Source organism: Macaca thibetana, chromosome 10 (genome assembly GCF_024542745.1).
Source record: "Macaca thibetana thibetana isolate TM-01 chromosome 10, ASM2454274v1, whole genome shotgun sequence".
Lineage (NCBI taxonomy): Eukaryota > Metazoa > Chordata > Mammalia > Primates > Cercopithecidae > Macaca > Macaca thibetana.
This window is the reverse complement of record NC_065587.1, coordinates 87,813,072-87,832,868: the sequence shown is the minus strand read 5'-3', so window position 1 is coordinate 87,832,868 and position 19,797 is coordinate 87,813,072. Positions and strand designations below refer to the sequence as shown.

The following is a 19,797-nucleotide window of genomic DNA, read 5'->3' as shown; positions in this document are numbered from 1 at the left end:
AAAAATTTGGAAGCAACTTTGGAACTGGGTAGCACACAGAGGTTGGAACAGTTTAGAGGACTCAGAAGACGATAGGAAAAATGTGGGAAAGTTTGGAACTTCCTAGAGACTTGTTGAATGGCTTTGACCAAAATGCTGATAGTGATACGAATAATGAAGTTCAGGCTGAGTGGTCTGAGATGGAGATGAGGAACTTGTTGAGAACTGGAGTAAAGGTCACTCTTGCTATGCAAAGAGACTGGCAGCATTTTACCCCTGTCCTAGAGATCTGTGGAACTTTAAACTTGAGAGAGATGATTTAGGGTATCTGGTGGAAGAAATTTCTAAGCAGCAAAGCATTCAAGAAGAAGCAGAGCATAAAAGTTTGGAAAATTTGCAGCCTGAGGATGTGATAGAAAAGAAAGTCCCATTTTTCCGGGGAGAAATTCAAGCCAGCTGCAGAAATTTGCACAAGTAACAAGGAGCCAAACGTTAATCGCCAAGACAATGTGAAAATATCTCCAGGGCATGTCAGAGACCTTCATGGCAGCCTCTCCCATCACAGGCCTGGAGGCCTAGGAAGGAAAAATGGTTTCCCCGGGCCAGACCCAGGGCCCCCCCACTGCTCTATGCAGCCTGGAGACATTGTGCCCAGCATCCCAGCTGCTTCAGCTCCAGCCTTGGCTAAAAGGGGCCAAGGTATAGCTTAGGCCATGGCTTCAGAGGGTGTAAGCCACAAGCCTTGGCAATTTCCACGTGGTGTTGGGCTTGTGGGTACACAGAAGACAAGAACTGAGGTTTGGGAACCTCCCCTTAGCTTTCAGAGGATATGTGGAAAGGTCCGAATGTTCAGGCAGAGTTTGCTGCAGGAGCAGAACCTTCATGGAGAACCTCTGGTAGGGCAGTATGGATGGGAAATGTGGGGTTAAAGTCCCCACACAGTGTCCCCACTGTGGCATTGCCGAGTGGAGCTGTGAGAAGAGAGCCACCATCCTCCAGACCTCAGAATGGCAGCTCCACTTACAGCATGGATGGTGAACCTGGTAAAGCCGCAGACACTCAAGGCCAGCTGTGAAAGCAGCCAGGAGGGGCACTGCACCCTGCAAAGCCACAGAAGCAAAGCTGCCCAAGGATATGGGAGCCCACCTCTTGCATCAGCATGACCTGGATGTGAGACATGGAGTCAAAGGAGATCATTTTGGAATTTTAAGGTTTAATGACTGCCCTATTGCAGTTTGGACTTGCATGCGGCCTGTAGCCCCTTCGTTTTGGTCAATTTCTCCCATTTAGAATGAGTGTACCTACCCAATTCCTGTATCCCCATTGTACATAGAAAGTAACTAACTTGCTTTTGATTTTACAGGCTCATAGGCAGAAGGGACTTACCTTGTCTCAGATGAGACTTTGGACTTGGACTTTTGGGTTAATGCTGGAATGAGTTAAGACTTTGTGGGACTATTGGAAAGGCTTGGTTGTGTTTTGAAATGTGAGGTCATGAGATTTGGGAGGTGTCAGGGGTGGAATGATATGGTTTGGCTCTGTGTCCCCACCCAAATCTCACCTTGAATTGTAATCCCCATAATCCCCATGTGTCAAGGGTGGGACCAGGTGGAGAGAACTGAATCATGGGGCGGTTTCCCCCATGCTGTTCTCATGATAGTGGGTGAGTCTCATGAGATCTGGTGGTTTTATAAGTGTCTGGCATTTCCCTTGCTTGTACTCACTCTGTCTTGCCACGCTGTGAAGAAGGTGCCTGTTTCTCCTTTGCCTTCCACCATGATTGTAAGTTTCCTGAGGCATCCCCAGCAATAAAGAACTGTGAGTCAATTAAACCTCTTTCCTTTATAAATTAGCCCGTCTTGGGTATTTCTTCATAGCAGCATGAGAACAGACTAATACAGCTGGTGTCCCTCTGCCTCTATGTTTCCCCTGACCCAGGTTGGAGAGGATCAGGATGTACATCTCACCATCTCTTCCCCATCACTACTCCGCCTCCCCACAGTTCCCTGGGGCTTTCATCTCCACTTCCTGTCATCCAGGACTTCCTTTTCATCAAAGCCTCTTTCCTGAGAGGGCATCTCCACCTCCCCCTTCACCTGGCAATTTTTGCAAAATGGCTGCTGTGTAACATACAAGGGATAGAAATAAAAATCATGTTGATTTTCTTATACTTTCAAATTATTATTCTACCAAAAGCATGAAGATAACAATAAATCTTGGACAGAAGACCCTATTTTACTACAGAAAGAATTATTTATTCCTCTCAATACTTTGATTATTTATTCCTCTCAATACTTTATTTATTCCTCTCAATACTTTACTTTGATAAATATAACATCTCTTAGCATGCTGCCACAAATACACATTGACCCCTAACACATTCACCACTGCCCTTGACCAGGCAGTGCTACAGGAGCTGCACCTGTGCAGCCACTTCAGGTGGTGCTGCAGTCCCAGCATCTGGGCTGTCTCCACCTGCTCACCCCCTCCTCAGAGGACCCTGCTGTGCTGCCTTCAGGGTTGCAGGCACAGAGCCCAGTGGTAGTCAAGCCAGTCATGTTCCCAGAGTGATGGCTCATCTTCATGTTGGGGAAAGAGTAAACAAGAAAGCCTGCGTAGTAGTACACTGAAGTGTTTGCAGATATTTTCCAGGAGTCCTCAAAGCCCAGAGCATCTGATGGTTATAAAAGTCAGCATTTCGTGAGTACAATTAAATCAGTCTAATGTTCAACTGTGCCTTCTTTCATTTTGTCAGTAGGTGGCACAGGAAGGGACCACCACCCCTCAATAATTCTGAATTTTCAGCTGACCCATGTTCCATTTTCCCAGACTACAATTTTTTGATGCATTTTTCACAAGACTAAAACTGAATAAAACATTCACCCTCCCTTTCTCTCTCTAGCCATGTGTGTGTCTGTAGAATGTTCCCAGGGTCACCCTGCTGGGCATCGCTGCCCTCTCCCGTCATTCACCCTAAGAAGCATCCCCCTGTGGCACCAGGTTCAGTCATTTATATTTTCTCCCACACAGGCCCCTGTGCCCTGAGCCTGCCTGCCTTTTACTGTAATTATACATTAAAAAGCACCTAGTCAAAGTTTTTTTTTTTGAGACAGTCTCCTCTGTCACCCAGGCTGGAATGCAACGATCTCAGCTTACTGCAACCTCCACTCCCGGGTTCAAGCAACTCTTGTGTCTCAGCCGTTGAGTAGCTGGGACCACAGGCATGTGCCACTATGCTCAGCTGATTTTTGTATGTTTTTAGTACAGATGGAGTTTTGCTATGTTGGCCGGGCTGATGAACTCCTGGCCTCAAGCACTCCACCCGCCTCAGCCTCCCAAAGTGCTGGGATTACAGGCTTAAGCCACCACACCTGGCCTCAAAGACTTTTGACCTGCAATTTCCTTCTTCTTAACTCCAGGTATTAATAGCTTATAACATAGGATATGGGGATGGGAAAAGTGTAGACTTTGGGATGAGGCAGACCTGAGTTTAAATTCTGACTTCACTCTTTTCCAGCTGTGCAACCTTGGGCAAGTGACTTAACTTCTCTCACTCTTAGGTTTCTCAGCTATAAACAGCAATGTGGGGAGATAGAACTCTTCTCTTCCGGTAGAGGGGCTGAAACCTCACTGAGGCTGGGAGAACCTCACTGAGGCTGGGAGTACAGATCCCACAGGAATGAGAGAAGGCCACTGTGGCCCAAATGAGCCTGATCCCAGTAAGCCTGGGGAGGTTAGCAAGGAGGGAGGAGCTGACATCTCCCAAGAGAAGGAGATGTGACACAAGGACTGTGTGGTTTGACTGGTGGGACTGCAAGGTGGAAGGGAGGTTGAGAGAGGAGCAGTCATATGTGTAGCCTTGCCTAAAGGTTGGGTCTGCAAGGCTCTAGTGTAGGGTGAGGGAGAGGAGAAGCCCCCTCTGTTCTCCCAAACTGCCCTATTATAGCTTCTTTACAACCCTTTAGTTCACAAAGTCAGACAACTGCAGCATGACCCACTGTGGGTTTCTCTGAGGAAATCATGCAAAGGAAGAATTAGTGGGTAAAGAAATATCAACTCATGGAGCCTCCAGCAAAGACAGGGGTCTGTGATTCTCTGCCCCACCACACTAAGAGGTATGAGGTGGAGTTCCCCATCTTAGCAGCAGTGGAGAGACCTGTGGACCTACAGAGATAGAAAACATCTCCCATGACATGAGAAAATAAAACTGAATGATCATTGTCCCCAACAAATTGGTAATGGAACATTTTCACAGGCAGAAATATAGGTTCCTCCTATGCCTGAACTGTAGGATGAAAAATGTGGGGATGGGAAGGAGTGGAGAGCTCTGTGTGATCACAGGCCCAGCTCAGGATTAATTTTATCCAGTTCGTTCCTCAAACCCGAGTGAACTAATGGATCTAAGCAATGACCATTAGTGACTCCTCAAATCACATAAATAGAGATTCCAGGTAGCAGGACTCCCCCAGTGGAGTGGATACCACCACATATGAAGTAGTCCTGCCTAAACCAATTGAACATGAATCTGGTTGAGTCTTTAGAACCAGCTGCCAATTTACAAAGAAATACAGGGAACAGAGGAACATGTTAAAACACACCATGCGGAGGCCATCAGTGAAATCCAGATTGTGGAAAATTCTACAGATTAAGCAACCAGTTTATTTAATAAAATAAATGGCAAGGAAAAGGTATGGAGGGGGATCCTATAGAATAAGATACTCTGAATTTATGTCAACTAATCAACTAACATACAAAGCTTATTTGAATTCCAATTCAAACAACAAACAGAGAAACAGTTAACCATATGACACTTAGGAAATGAGTGGAAATTTGAACACTGACTAGATATTTGATGACATTAAGAAATTATTTTAAATATTTTAGGTGATAATTGTATAGTAGTTATGCTTATTAAAATGGTTCTATTTATTCAGAGATATCGTGTAGTAAAGAACTTAACTTTGCCCTAAGAGAGGGTCTGGCTTTTGCCCCAAGCTTCTAGGAGGTAATCTAAACTCTTGGAATGTCATGCCTAATAGGAGGGTCTTAGTGTGAGGTTGGTACTAGCCACTCAGAAAGTCTAAAATTGTGGTTTATGGTTGGGGCCTTGAGTCATGTGATATCAATTTGATCTCTGGAGGGGCTGAGTCTGAGGTTAGTCAAGTGGGCATTTGACCATGGAGCCCCAGTAAAGAAGGTGGACACCAAAGCTCAGGTGAGCTTCTCAGGTTGTCAATACTCTGTGCATATTGTTACACATTGTATTAGTGTGCATGGGCTTCTGTATAAAATATCAGATTGGGTAGTGTATACAATGGAAATTTATTTCTCATAGTTCTGGAGGCTGGAAGTTTAACATCAGGGTGCCAGCATGATCTGGTTCTGGTGAGGGCTCTCTTCCTGACTTGCAGACAGCTGCTTTCTTGCTGAGTTTCACATAGTGGAGAGAGAGTGGCTCTGATCTCTTCCTCTTCTTATGAAGACACTAACACCATTGAGGCTTCACCCTCATGAGCACATCTAACTTAATTTTCTCCCAAAGGCTTTACCTCCTAATATCACCATATTGGGGGTTAGGGCTTCAACATATGCACTAAGAAGGGGAACAAACATTCAGTCCACAGCACACACCAATACCAGCAAAGTAGTGCTGCCCATGGCTCCATGGGGAGAAGACAACAGAAGCTCTCCCACGCCACGCCCTAGGTTCTCCTTCCCTTGGTTGAACTTAATCTGTATCCTTTGCATGTAACAAACCATAACCATTAGCATAATAGCCACCATTGAGTTATTTGAGTCCTTCTAATGAATTATCTAACCTGAGAGTGGTTTGTGGAGCACCCCCATCTCTAATTTTGCAGTAGGCATCAGAAGTGAGAGCGGTTGTGTGTGTATTGTGTGACCTCAAACACCACAGATACACACTGAAGTATTTATAAGTGAAATGAATTGATGGGATACCTGGGGTATATAGAAGTGGGTGTGGAAAGAGCAGAATTATTCATGGATTGGAAGCCATCGTATGTTCAAGATTCTCTATAATAAAAAGTTAAAAGATTTTACCTAGTTTGTTCAGGCAAACCTCCCTGATTCAGACGAAAGAGATTCACCTTCTCATTAGCACTTCTTCATTAGGACTTCTAGGCCCCACTGCCTTCTCTTGAGTTTAGAAGTGGAGACAGGGCCACATGGCCTAAGTTATGTGGGCACTGAGAAGAACTTCAGCCAGAGCAGTCATCAGTCCCTATCAACAGTGCTGGGCCAGCGGTTGCTGAAGGAAAGCCCTTGCTGGATACCTAAGTACAGATGACAAAGCCATGAGGCAGTTAATGGATGTTACCTGTTGAATGGAGTCAGGTAATGTGGTTACTGAGGTGACGGCACAACGAATCCTGGTGAACAAGCCCCCCTGTGGGTGACTGTGCTGGGCATCAGGGTGCTTCACTCTGACCAGTATCTGCCCCTCCTCGCTCTGCTTAGAAATTGCACGATGTGAGCCTTTCAAGGAGACAGCACTTGTCTTCACTAGATAAATTATAGAAGACCAGATCCCCACTGTCTCCAGCGAGTGGAATGTGGGCTTGGCCTCAGAAAAGCCTGTCCTAGAATCTGGAACTAGTGGATCCGGAGGCAGGGACTGTTTAGAATCTGTTCTGGAAGCGGGGGAGGGAATCGTGTTCAACATGATTATAATGCTAGTGGCAGTTCAAGATAAGAGCTACAGCATCCAGAGCCTCAGAGTGGTTGGCCAGGGTGGTACTAGCCTTGGTGTTCAGGGTTTGGAGATGGCAGTCGACTTGACATCAGCTCCTGCATCCAGAGTCTGCAAGATGACAATGTGACAGTGTCAGCTTCTACATCCAGTCTCTAGCGGCCAGAGTGGCAGTGTTGCCTAAAGCATTCAAGGTCTAGAGTGGCCATGGCTGTGGTGTCATCTGTAGCATTCAGGGTCTATGGTGGTTGCGGCTATGGTATCATCTGCACATTCAAGGTCTAGGGTGACCTTACTGTGGTGTCATCTGCTGCATTCATGACCCACATCTCATCCTAACCTGGCTACTCCTTCACCATGACCTTGTTTACTCTTCTAACCTGCTCAGTTCCTTAAACTTCTTCCTATTTTTTGATAGTGGTTTCATAGCTTTTCTGTTGATTATATCAGCCACCTTTTACCCAGTCAATACATTCCTCCACCACTTAATTTAACTGAACTTAGTTTCTGTTCGTAACCAAGACTCTGAGCCAGTTACACGGCCCTTTGCTCACATTTCTCTCATTCCTGGCCCTGAAGTCTTGTCTGTCTTCCCTGGGGTCCTCTGACCTCATGATTGTGTCTCTCCCCCTCCATCTGTCTTCACCAAGTCTATCCAAGAGAGTCTTTGGTAGTCTGGACAGAAGTCCTGTCTTGTCTAAGCCTCAAACATTTCAGGATGCCACTTGGTAAAAACACGGATTATTGAAATTAATCATAAAACTCCCCATTCTCTGCCCTAAAGTTGTCAAAAAAAAAATAGCTCCAAGTACAGAATAAAGTGGATGCCTAAATGCGGTGGAACAGAGAGGAGGAAAAAAATATCTGCAAGAAAATATTTGTTCTGTAGAAAGACTTGTACATAAATGCTCATAGCAGTTTTATTCATAATAGCTCCAAACTTAAACAACCTAAGTGTCCATTAACAGAGGAATGGATAAACAAACTGTATTCATAGGACAGAATACTATCCAACAACAAGAGTGATGGAATTATTGCTACACACAACATAATGCTGAAGGAAAAGTATACACAAAAGAGTACATAATTATGATTCTAGTTACATCAAGTTCTGAAATGGGCAAAATTAAATGATGTTAATGTAAATCAGCAAGTGGTTGTTTGTGGTCTTGGAAGGGTCAGAATTAATTGGGAAGAGGTCCAAAGAAACTTCTGGTGATGGAAATGTTCATTATCTTGATAGGGGTGGGAGTTACACAGGTATATACATCAGGCAAAGCTCAAGGCCTGCAGGTTGCACTCAATATAAATTGCGTAGGAGGCTGAGGTAGGAAAATCACTTGAACCCAGGAGGCAGAGGTTGCAGTGAGCCGAGATCGTACCACTGCACTCCAGCCTGGGTGACAGAGAGAGAGATTCCATGGCAAAAAAAAAAAAAATATATATATATATATATATACACACACACACACACACACACATATACACACACACACACATATATATATACACACACACATATATATATATATATATATACACACACACATATATATATATATCTCAACAGCTTAAAAGCCAAGGGAGAGTGAAAGGAGTAGAAACCTCTTCCAAACTTGGCTTCTCACTGCACTGGCTTCTTGTCAAACCTACCCATTTATTGTTAGTTTGATTTCAAAATAAAATGCATTCTCCAAGGACTTCTAGGTCTCCAAGTGCAGACAGAGTGTGTCCCAGAGGCCTGAAGTCCATCCTCCAACAGAGACACGAGGGCTGGCTGTTGGAGGCAAATGCACGCTGGGTATGCACAAAAATGGTGATAAAATCCTACCGGCCACGGTGAAGTACTGACAGCAGCGTCTGCTACAGTGACTCCTCAGATATCCCCTGCCACCAATGCCTGCTCTGTAGGTCTGCTGTGAAGATTCCAACCACTGATGTAAAGCTCCCAGCATGTGGCAGAGTCTCTGTAAGTAACTGTCAGCATAATTGTTTTTCAGAGGCCGACCCGAAACCCTTAAGGAGCAACAGAGAGAGAGGGAGGGAGAGCAAGAGGGAGGGAGGGAGAGCAAGAGGGAGAGAGAGATAGAAGGAGAGTAGGAGAAAATGAGAAAAAAGGAAAATAAACTAAACAAGAAGTCCCCGAACCTGAAAGAGAGAACTACCACAACTGAATGCCAATATTGAGTACATGCAATCCCAAGCCAGGATGTCCCTGCAAAGCACAGAAGAGTCTTTCTGCCTCTGCACATGACTTGACTGAAACAAACACCATTTGGAGACAGGCACCATATGTGCACACCTGCACACACACACAGACACACATACACAACACACACACACATGTTCATTATCTGGTAGCCTAGTTTAAAACTAGTGCAGCCGGGTGAAGCTTTCCCTGGTGACCCTCTTGGAAGCACTTGCACATGCCTCAGTGCATAAGCAGCACTGTGAGAATCGAGGTAGGAGGATTCCCTGGGGTTGTTACTGCTACTTGTTCAATGGACAAGTTCTATTTTCAGAAGAAAGCGGAAGACGCTGGTTAAAGGCTATTATATTCTGCAAATCGTGAGAATTGCCCCCACATTCCCCACGGAGACTGAGTTCTGTTCTTTAGCTTGATGAAAGCTTTAACCACTTTTGGGTGAACTACTAAACACCACAAAATGGGTTTGGGAGAGGGAGTGGGGTCCCCTCATTGGCAGACTTTTAAAACAATAAAATCTCTCTGGAAGCATTTCAGTGTGATTGGGAAAGGGCAAATACATCGGGTAACCTCCCAAATGTCTTACTGTTCCTAAATGAATGCCCTCTGAGATTCGTTACTCTATGGACAATCCTATAATGCCCTACAGATAAGCCTAAGATTTGCTTTTTCTGTGAAAGTGTTTTTGTACCTTAAATCACACAGTTTTAAGAATCTCAAGCTTGTATGTGCCCTATCCATACCCCCTCCTATAAGGATTCCTGCTCCCAGTCCCTGGGTGGGCCAGTAGACCTCCTAACACACCTTCCCTCCACCTCACTTGGATTGGTATGGACACACAAGGTGTGGGGATGATCTGTTAGAGTGGGGAAGCCCGGATGCCAGGTCGAGGCATGAGGAGGTGAATTAATTTTCAGGCTATAGAATGGATTCAATCTACACCTTAATCAAAGCAGCTCTGCCAGTGCTCACCATCATCCTGGTCCACCGCAAGACTCCTGTGTGAATGTGTGAAATTCAACTTGGCGAGAAGGCAGAGCCCTCGCTGGAGAGGGTAACTGACACATGGCAAGGGAGTAGGGATGGGGGAGAATTAGACACTTTGGTGAAACAGTACCATTGGCCTCTCTCCACTTACATCATGTGAGCTGCACCTGCAGCCAGGAGGGTGTGCTCAGGTCTGGTTCTCTATCTTCCCTCTAAGTTTGTTGAACAAAGCGTTCGGCACGCCACTCAGGGTCATATAAATGCTTCCATCAGCAGAAGATCAAAGGTCTCCATGCCCTTAACACAGCTTGCCATCTTAAATAAACAACACAGAAAAAAGTGGTTTTGCTTTAGCTCTCATGACCACATGTCTTTGTCTTCAACTGAAAAGCTGGTACAAATAGTCTAAAGCAAACAGACTTGTTAAAGAAAGACAGATTCTTGTTGGCATTCACAGTGGAAAACTCCCTACAGGTCTTCCTGATGGCAGAGATGTCTGTGTGCCAGGTCAGCTGGTGCCCAGCTGGTGAGGGTACTGGCAGCGCCGGCAGGAGGCTGGCTGTCTGGCTCAGCAGGGTGTCTCATCTCCCTTCTCTGTCTCTAGGCCAGAGTGAATTTATCTTCTCTGAAAGATCAGTTCTCCCTAGTTCAAGTTCTGATCCTCTTCAAAAGAAGGGGATAAGGCAGGTTGCAGCTAAAGGGAAAAGAAAAAAGGAAAAGCAGGGATTTTTTTTTCATAGCCATAAATGTGAAACCTAAAATTCAAAGACATTTTAAAAAGGGAAACAATGGCAATGTACGATGCTAACAAAGGGGTAAGCTGGATAGTGAGGGACATGTGGGAACTTATCTCTATGGCATTTCTGCACATTTAAAATTGTTTCGAAGCAAGATGGCAGAATAGGAGATTTCAAAGCTCATCCCTTCATAGAAAATCAATTTGAAACACTATCCACACACACAAAACAATTTTCAGTAGAATTAAAGAATTCAGGTAAAAGATTATAGCACCTGTGGTGGGCGCCTGTAATCCCAGCTACTCGGGAGGCTGAGGCAGGAGAATAGCATGAACCTGGGAGGCAGAGCTTGCAGTGAGCCGAGATCGCATCACTGCACTCCAGCCTGGGCGACAGAGTGAAACTCCATCTCAAAAAAAAAAAAAAAAAAAAAAAAAGATTATAGCACCTGGATAGTGCGCAGAAATAGGAAAAGATACACTGAAGAGGGTAGGAAGGACAATTTCCCATTAACTAAGCAACGCCTACCCCAAGCCTGCCCAGTGCTGACGGAGATACCTTCACTGAGCTCAGAGAAGCGATGAGCACCCAGTTTCACCAAGGACCCCAGCACCAGGCCTTTTCCAGTGAATCCAGCCCTGACAGACCCAGACTCCAGGCCCTCTCCTGAGGACCCAGGTTCCATGGACCCCAGCATGAGGCCAGCCCCTGTGACCCCTGCAACTCCACTCCTGAAAACACTCCTGAACAGTGAATGAGTCAAAGACAAATTCAAAAGGAAAATAAATAAATATCTTGAAACAAATGAAAATAAAAACACAACTTACCAAAATTTATGGGATACAGCAAAAGTAGGTCTAAGAGAGAATTTTACGGCAATAAACATCTATATTAAGAAAAAAAGATCTCAAATAAACAACAAAATTTTACACCACAACAAACTAGAAATAGCAGAACAAACTAAGCCCAAAGTTACAGGAAGGAAGCAAACAATGAAAATAAGAGCAGAAATCAATGAAATAGAGACTAGAAAAACAATGAAAAAGACCAATGGAAATAAATGTTTTTTAAAAAACGATAAAGTTGACAAGCTTTTAGTTAGACTAACTAAGAAGAAGAGAGAAGACTCCAGTAAGTAAAATTATAAATGAAAGAGAAAACATTACAATTACCATAGAAATACAAAGGGTCGTAAGAAATTACTATGAACAATTATATGCAACCAACAGTATGACCTAGAAGAAATGGATAATTTCCTAGAAACATACAACCTACCAATACTGAATCTTGAAGAAATAAATAATCTGAACCGACTATTAACATGTAAGAAGATTAAATTGGTAATCAAAAGCCACCCAACAAAGAAAAGCTCAGGACCTGATGACTTTACCTGTAAATTCTATCAGGTCCTGAGCTGAAATAAAACTTAATGCCGATTCTTCTCAAACTCTTTCAAAAACTTAAAGAGGAGAGAACACTTCCAATCTCATTTTACAAAGCCAGCATTACCCTGATACCAAAGCCAGACAAGGATACTACAAGAAATCAAAATTACAGGCAAATATCCCTGATGAACATACATGCAAAAATCCTTAACAGAATGGTAGCAAACCAAATTCAGTAGCACATTAAAAGGATCATACACTATGATCAAGTGGGATTTATTCCTGGCACGCAGTGTTTGTTCAACATATACAAATCAGTAAATATGATCTATCACATTATAGAATGAAGACTAAAAATAATATCATCTCAATAGACACAGAAAAAGCACCTGACAAAATTGAACTCTCAATAAATTAGGTCCAAAAGGAATATACCTCAGTGTAATAAAGGTGATAAATAAATAGCTCACAGCTAACATCATAGTCAACAACAACAAAAAAAAAGCTGGAATTTTTTTCTCCAAGATTAGGAACAAGGTAAGGATGCCCACTCTCGCCTCTTCTATTCACCATAGTAATGGAAGTCCTAGCCGGAGTGATTCAGTAAGAAAGAGAAATAAAAAGCATCCAAATTGGAAAGGAAGAAGTAAAATTTTCTCTGGTTGTAGATGACAAGATCTTATATGTAGAAAACCCTAAAGACTGCTGAAAAAACTATTAAAATTATTAAATAAATTCAGTAAAGTTGCAGAATACAGAAATCAACATTCAAAAATCAGTTGCATTTCTATACACTAATAACAAATTATCAGAAAAAGAAGTTAAGGAAGCAATCCCATTTACAATGGCATCAAAGAAAATGAAATACTTAGAAATAAATGTAATCAAGGAGATTAAAGATCTGTACCTTAAAGTCAGAACTTTTACTTTGGGTTATTACACTATTAAAGTATATTGTTTATTAATTACATCATTTACATATTAAAGATTTGACTTTGTAAGAATATTGCTTTTTTTCAAAACTGAAAAAATAGGTCTCAGATTTGTTTTTTGGACTGTGAAAAAAAGGTGTGCTTTGGTAGATGTTACTACCATAACATCTTAAGATAACTCAAGGATGAATTATTATTCTTATTTTTGTATTTTATCACATATGCTTCTAGTAGCAACAGCACAGAGTTGTAACTGAAATAGATTCTGGGGAAACAGCATTAATATGTAGCTTTTACTGTTTCATATACCAAATTTTTAAAAATTCTGTATCTGATTACCTATAATGAGATACCATTACCAAAATAATAAAAATCAGTTGTTTTTTTTAAGAAAGGAAATTGAAGAAAACACAAGTAAATGGAAAGATACTTCACACTCATGGGTTGGAAGAGTTAATATTGTCAAAATGTTCATACTACCCACAGCAATCTACAAACTCAATGCAATCCCTATAAAAATTCCAATGCTATTTTTCCTAGAAACAGAAAAAACAACTGTCAAATTCATATTGAACCAGAGAAGACCTTGAATAGCCAAAGCAATCTTGAGCAAGAACAAAACTGAAGGTATCACACTTCCTGATTTCATACTATAAAACAAACCTATGGTAATCAAGAGAGCATGGCATTTTGAAAAGACATATAGACCATTGGAACACATGGAAATAAGCCCATACATTTAGGGCCAATTGATCTTCAAGAAAGATCAATTGTTGATCTTCAACAAAGGTGCCAAGAATATACAATGGAGAAAGGACAGTCTCTTTAATAAATAGTGTTAGGAAAACTGGATATCTTCATGCAGAAGAATAAAATTTGACTCTTATCTAATGCCATATGTGAAAACCAACTCAAAATTGATTAAAGATTTAAATATAAGGTATGGTCCTGTAAAACTTCTAGAAGAACACACAGGGAAGAAGTTTCTTGACATTGGTCTGGGCAATGATTTTTTAGATATGACCCCAAAAGCACAGGCAACAAAAACAAAAGTAAACAAATGAGATTACATAAAACTAAAAATTTCTGTACAGCAAAGGAAACAATCAACAAAGTGAAGAGATAATCTATGAAACTGAAGAATATATTTGCAGATCATCCAATCATCCATCTGATAAGGGGTTAATACCCAAAATATACAAGGAAATCATACAATCCAATAGCAAAAACAAAAACAAAAAACAAAAAACATGAATAAACTGATTGAGAACTAGGAAAGACTTAAATTGTCATTTGTCCACAAAAGACATGCAAATGGCTACATGAGGCATATGAAAAGGTACTCATCGTCATTAGTCATCAGAGAAATGCAAAGCAAAACTGTGATGAGATATCGCCTTGCACCCGCTAGAATGACTATTATCAAAAGTCTAAAGATAAGAAACTTTGGCAAAAACGTGGAGAAAGGGGAATCCTTGTTCACTGTTGGTGGAAATGTAGATTGATATAGCCATTATGGAAAATAGTATGGAGCTTAAAAATTAAAACTAGAATTACCATATGATCCAACAATCCCACTTGTGAGTATACTTCCAAAGGTAACGAAATCAGTATCTCAGAGAGATATCTGTACACCCATGTTCATTGCAGCATTATTCACAATGGCTAAAATGTGAAATCAACCCAAGCATCCAGGTGAAAGATTACAGCACCTTGGTAGTGCAAAGAAATAAGAAAAGACACATTGAAGAGGGTAGGATGGACAATTTTACATTAATTGAGTCACAACTTCCCCAAACCCACCCAGTGTTGACAGACACGCCTTCACTGAGCTCAATAAAGTGGTGAATAAATGAATGAATTTGTAAAAAGAAAATGTAAGGTATATTCATATATACACACACACACACGTATATATGCACAATGAAATATTCAGCTTTCAAAAGAAGGAAATCTCATTTGTGACAACATGGATCAACTTGAAGGCCATTATGCTAATTGAAATAAGCCAGGCACAGAAAGCTGAATACTGCCTGATCTCACTTACATGTGGAATCTAAAACAAGTCTAGCTCCTGGAAGCACAGAGTGGAATGGTGGTTGCCAGGGGCTGGGGAATAGGGAAGTGAGCAGGTGTTGTTCAAAGGGCACAAAGTTTCAGTTTTGCAGGATGAATAAGTTCTGGAGATTTAATGTACAGCATGATGACTACAGTTAATGATACTGTACACTTAAAATTTGCTAAGAGAGTAGGTTTTAAGTGTTCTTAACACAAAACAAAAATGGTAACTATGTAAGTCAATAGATGTGTTAATTAACTTGATTGTGGTAATTATATCACTAATATGTGTATTAAAACATCATGTTGTACACCTTAAATATATATATAATTTTATTTGCCTTGACAAAGCTGGAGAAAATACATTATTCCAAAATAAAATGATCATCAGTAAATAAAAGCTGCTATGGACTGAATGTTTGTGTCCTCCCAAAATTCACAGCTGAATCACCAATCCCCAGTGTGATCGTATTAGAAGATGGGCGTTTGGGAGGTAATTAGGTCAAGAGTGGGGTATCTTCATGATGGAATCAGTGCCTTTATAAGAGGAGACAGAAGAGAGCCCCTGCCCCCCTACCTCTCCCATGTGGGGACTCAGTGAGAAGAAGCCTGTCCACAAGCCTCACCAGGAACTGAATCTGTCAGCACCTTGATCTTGGACTTCCCAGCCTCCAGAACTGTCAGAAAGAAGTTTCTGTTGTTTATAAGCCACCCAGTCTATGGCATTTTGTTATAGCAGCCCCTACTGACCAAGACAAAAGTGGAACAGATAAGTCACACACCATGGCAATTAAGAGGCTTTGGAGTCAGACTCACTGGGTTGGGGTCCCTCCACCCATGGCTGGCTCCACGACCTGGACGAGAGAACTCACCCTTTCTGGGATCCAAGCCCCTCAGCACAGAATGGTGCTTTCTGTGGGGGGGCTTGTGCAGAGTCCCTGGGATCACAGTGCCTGGCACAGAGTAGGTGCTCAAGAAAAGTCAGCTATTATCACTATCACTAAAAGGCAGGGGCTGTGAGGCCATCAGCCTCAGGAGTCACACAGAGCCTGCTTTCTGACATCACCATGCCTGCGATGAGGACTCATCAACAAATGGAGCTAAAGCTGGTCCCATGGAGGGAGCAGAGCCCCTCAACCCCGCATTCCTCAATACTCTAAGGATTCCTCTAATCCTGAGACCGGAGGTGTCTCCTACCATGCCTGTGCCCAGAAATTAGACTGGATTTTTTGAAGTGTAGAATTAGGAGAAGTAGATATATAATCCATAAAGAACTTATAAAACTGCAAATCTTCACTCTAAAAGAATCTCATACATTGATAACTCTGTAATTTACTATATGCAAAGTGAAAGCTGAGTTAAGTAATGTCTAAAGTTGTATGGACCCCTGAATATGTTTCTCTTTCAAAACACAACAACTTTGGGAGGCCGAGGCGGGCAGATCACCTGAGGTCAGGAGTTTGAGACCATCCTGGCCAACAAGGCGAAACCCCGTCTCTACTAAAAATACAAAAATTAGCCGGGCCCAGTGGCGGGCGCCTGTAATCCCAGCTACTCAGGAGGCTGAGGCAGGAGACTCACTTGACCCCGGGAGGCGGAGCCAGTTAGCCGAGATCGTGCCACTGCACTCCAACCTGGGCGACAGAGCCAGACTGTCTCAAATTAAACACACACGCTCGCGCACACACACACACACACACACACACACACACACACACACACACAAAATTATGAAGCTCTGTTTAAGAAAATACTGGAAGCCACGGCGGGCGGATCATGAGGTCAGGAAATCGAGACCATCCTGGCTAACACGGTGTCTGTACTAAAAATGCAAAAAAAATTAGCCGGGCGTGTTGGCGGGCGCCTGCAGTCCCAGCTACTCAGGAGGCTGAGGCAGGAGAATGGCGTTAACCTGCGCGGCGGAGCTTGCAGTGATCTGAGATCGTGCCACTGCACTCCAGCCTGGGTGAGGAGCGAGACTCAGTTTCAAAAAAAAAAAAGAAAGAAAATACTGGTTTTTCTTTTTCTTTTAAGAACACCCTTTTGATTCCCTTCATAATTTATCAGAGCCAAGAACTGGAATGTCTCCCTACTTCCTTTCTTTGAATCCAAATTACCTTTCCCTCCATACACACTGAAGAGCCAATCAGTGAGCAAGTTCATTTAAAATTTAAGTTCATTTAAAAATTTAAAATATGTGTCCAAAAAATTATCTTACTAGTTTATATTAACATATATATACACACACACACATATATATATAATTGTAGTAATATAACTTATATAATGTATACTGGATTTAAATCAATTCTCTCTTCTAAATAAGTGCTCTAATTCATGACAGGATGGCTCCTTTATGTTAAAACTGGGAAATAATGATGCAAAAAGTGAGTGATGAAATAATCTGTACAATAAACCCCCATGACATGACACAAGTTTACCTATACAACCAACCTGCACATACATCCCTGACCTAAAAATAAAAATTAAAAAAAGACAGATGAAATGCAAAAAAAAAAGAGTGCTGACTTTCTCTAGAAAACAAAGTGTGAGGAAATTTTTGAGTGGTTGGTCAGGGGAGGGCTGGGCATAGAAGATAACGAAAGTAGTTGGAAGCTGGACCCCAGCTGGACACCAGGAGAAAAAGCCAGGGACTCATGTAACAAAACATGAAATTGAGTCTTCAGTTTTTGTTATCATTTTTCTGTCTTCATGGTAGGGCAGCATTTGACTCAGGCCTAAACAGATAGAGCATTTGTTTTTTCTCTCACCTGACAATAAATCCGAAGTTGGCAATTCAGGCATGATCTGGCTGTTCTATAATGTAATGAAGAACAAAGAGTCTTTCTGTTTTCCTCAGCATGTGCCTTTTTTCACTATGGTCACAAGGTGGCTGCTGTTTCTCCAAGCATCACATTTACCTTCCAGATAGGAATAAGACAACATAGCAAAGGAGAAAGGAGGTATTGTCTGTATTAGGAAAGCAAAGGCTTACCCTGTTAGACGAAATCACGTCACACTTCTAGCTACAAGAAAGTCTGCAGGAGTGACTATTTTTAACGAAGCCTGTGGCCATCACAAACAAAATTGGGGTTCTGTAACTAACAAAAAAGAGGAAGTGGCAGTTGAACAGGAATAAAGTGAATCTGCCACAGTGCTGCTGTGGCGTGGACCCCCTAAACCACTAAGAACCTTCAGTAAAATCTGCATCCAAAAACCTTGTATGAGTGGTAGAGTGTTGGAAACTGATATGAAAGGATTGAGCCCCATGTCTACATTGATGTATAGCCAATGAAGGAAGGTAAGCTATAACTGGGCTCAAAATTCCTTCAGAAGCAAGAGCATAGAGGCAGATGCGAAGATAAAACTACAAAGCTTCAGGCAGGAGATGAACGGGAAGCCATGTTTGTTGGTCATGAATCCATTGTTATAGTTGATGGATATGATATATATATATATATAGATAGATAGATAGATAGATACATACATACATACATACATACATATATACATTAGATAGGATATATAGATAGATGACAGATAGATAAGATAGGATGGATAGACAGATCCATCCTATGGATGGATGGATAGATAGATAGATGGATAGATAGATAGATAGATAGATAGATAGATAGATAGATAGATAGATAGATAAGATAGATAGGTAGATAGATAAAGATGGGATGGATAGATAGATGATAGGATGGATGGACAGATAGATGATAGGATGGATGGATAGATAGATAAAGAGATAGGTAGATGACAGATACACAGATAATATCTACTCAGCACATACTGCATTCTTGGCAGTGCTCTATGTGCTTTTTCTATTTTATCCTAATTAATCTTTCCAAACAATAAAAAAGAAATGAAAATTATTTCAATTTTACTAATAAATGCATAGCAGCAGAGAAAAGTTATTTCCTTGGCTTAATAACATTCAAGTTCTCCGCCCTGTTTGCACATGCACTGCCCAAGCACAAACTGTAATTATCTGCCTGTCTTGTCTGTCCTTGCCCTGTGGGAAAGCCATGCCTTCCTCCACCAGCCAGCAGGTAGCCCTAGCGTGTTGTACTTTGACTTCAGCTTACGTTCTTTTTGAATCATCAAAGACGCCAACTTCCCTTTCTCCCTCTGAGCATTTAATCTCTAATGAACTAAACCTCACCATAGGGTAGTTTGCTCACATACTTTATTTAATTTATCCTCAGAATTGCCTCCACCAAGATGGGAAGAGGACCAGGCCAGAGAATTTAAGCGTGCCAGCTCCCAGCCATCTCTTCTCTCTGTATCTGACACCCCAAAATATTATATTAGGATCCCATAACAATTCATTGTAGCTGATTGGCAATATTCTTAGGTAATTGATCAGTCTTTTCTGAAGTACAGAGTCCTGACCAATCTAGAATCTAGAAACGAAAAGCCCCAGAAAAGCTATAATGGGTGAAATTACTACCAAGCACTCAGTGGCCGATAAGAGTAAGAGATCAAATCCCACCACAGGGAGCCTGATCTGGCACTTAGAATGAATCGCTGAATTATAGAACCAGTGTCCTTCATCAGCCAACCAGAATGGGCCACCAATCAACCTTGTGCATAGGCGGCTTCATGGGACGAGATGGTGGAGTTTCACTCCAGCTCCACACCAAGTTGACTGGGAGACCTTGGGTCTCAATTTCCTCAACCATAAAATAAACAATTTGTGATTCTAGTTCTGAAAGTCTTCTCCAGCAACTAAGATCCAGAACTCTGTTGCTACCTGCTTGACACCAATAAATGAATATTTATGTGCCTGGTAGAC

The 19,797-nt window shown here is 42.0% G+C and overlaps 1 long non-coding RNA gene across 1 annotated transcript; it reads right to left on the bottom strand.

The window, feature by feature from the left end:
* Positions 1–5,976: 5,976 nt before the first annotated feature.
* On the bottom strand, positions 5,977–15,733 carry LOC126964163 (uncharacterized). Its single transcript, XR_007729326.1, has 3 exons — positions 15,623–15,733; positions 10,036–10,578; positions 5,977–6,275 (listed from the first exon to the last, which is right to left on the bottom strand). It is a non-coding gene; the product is annotated as an uncharacterized LOC126964163 (long non-coding RNA).
* Positions 15,734–19,797: the final 4,064 nt, after the last annotated feature.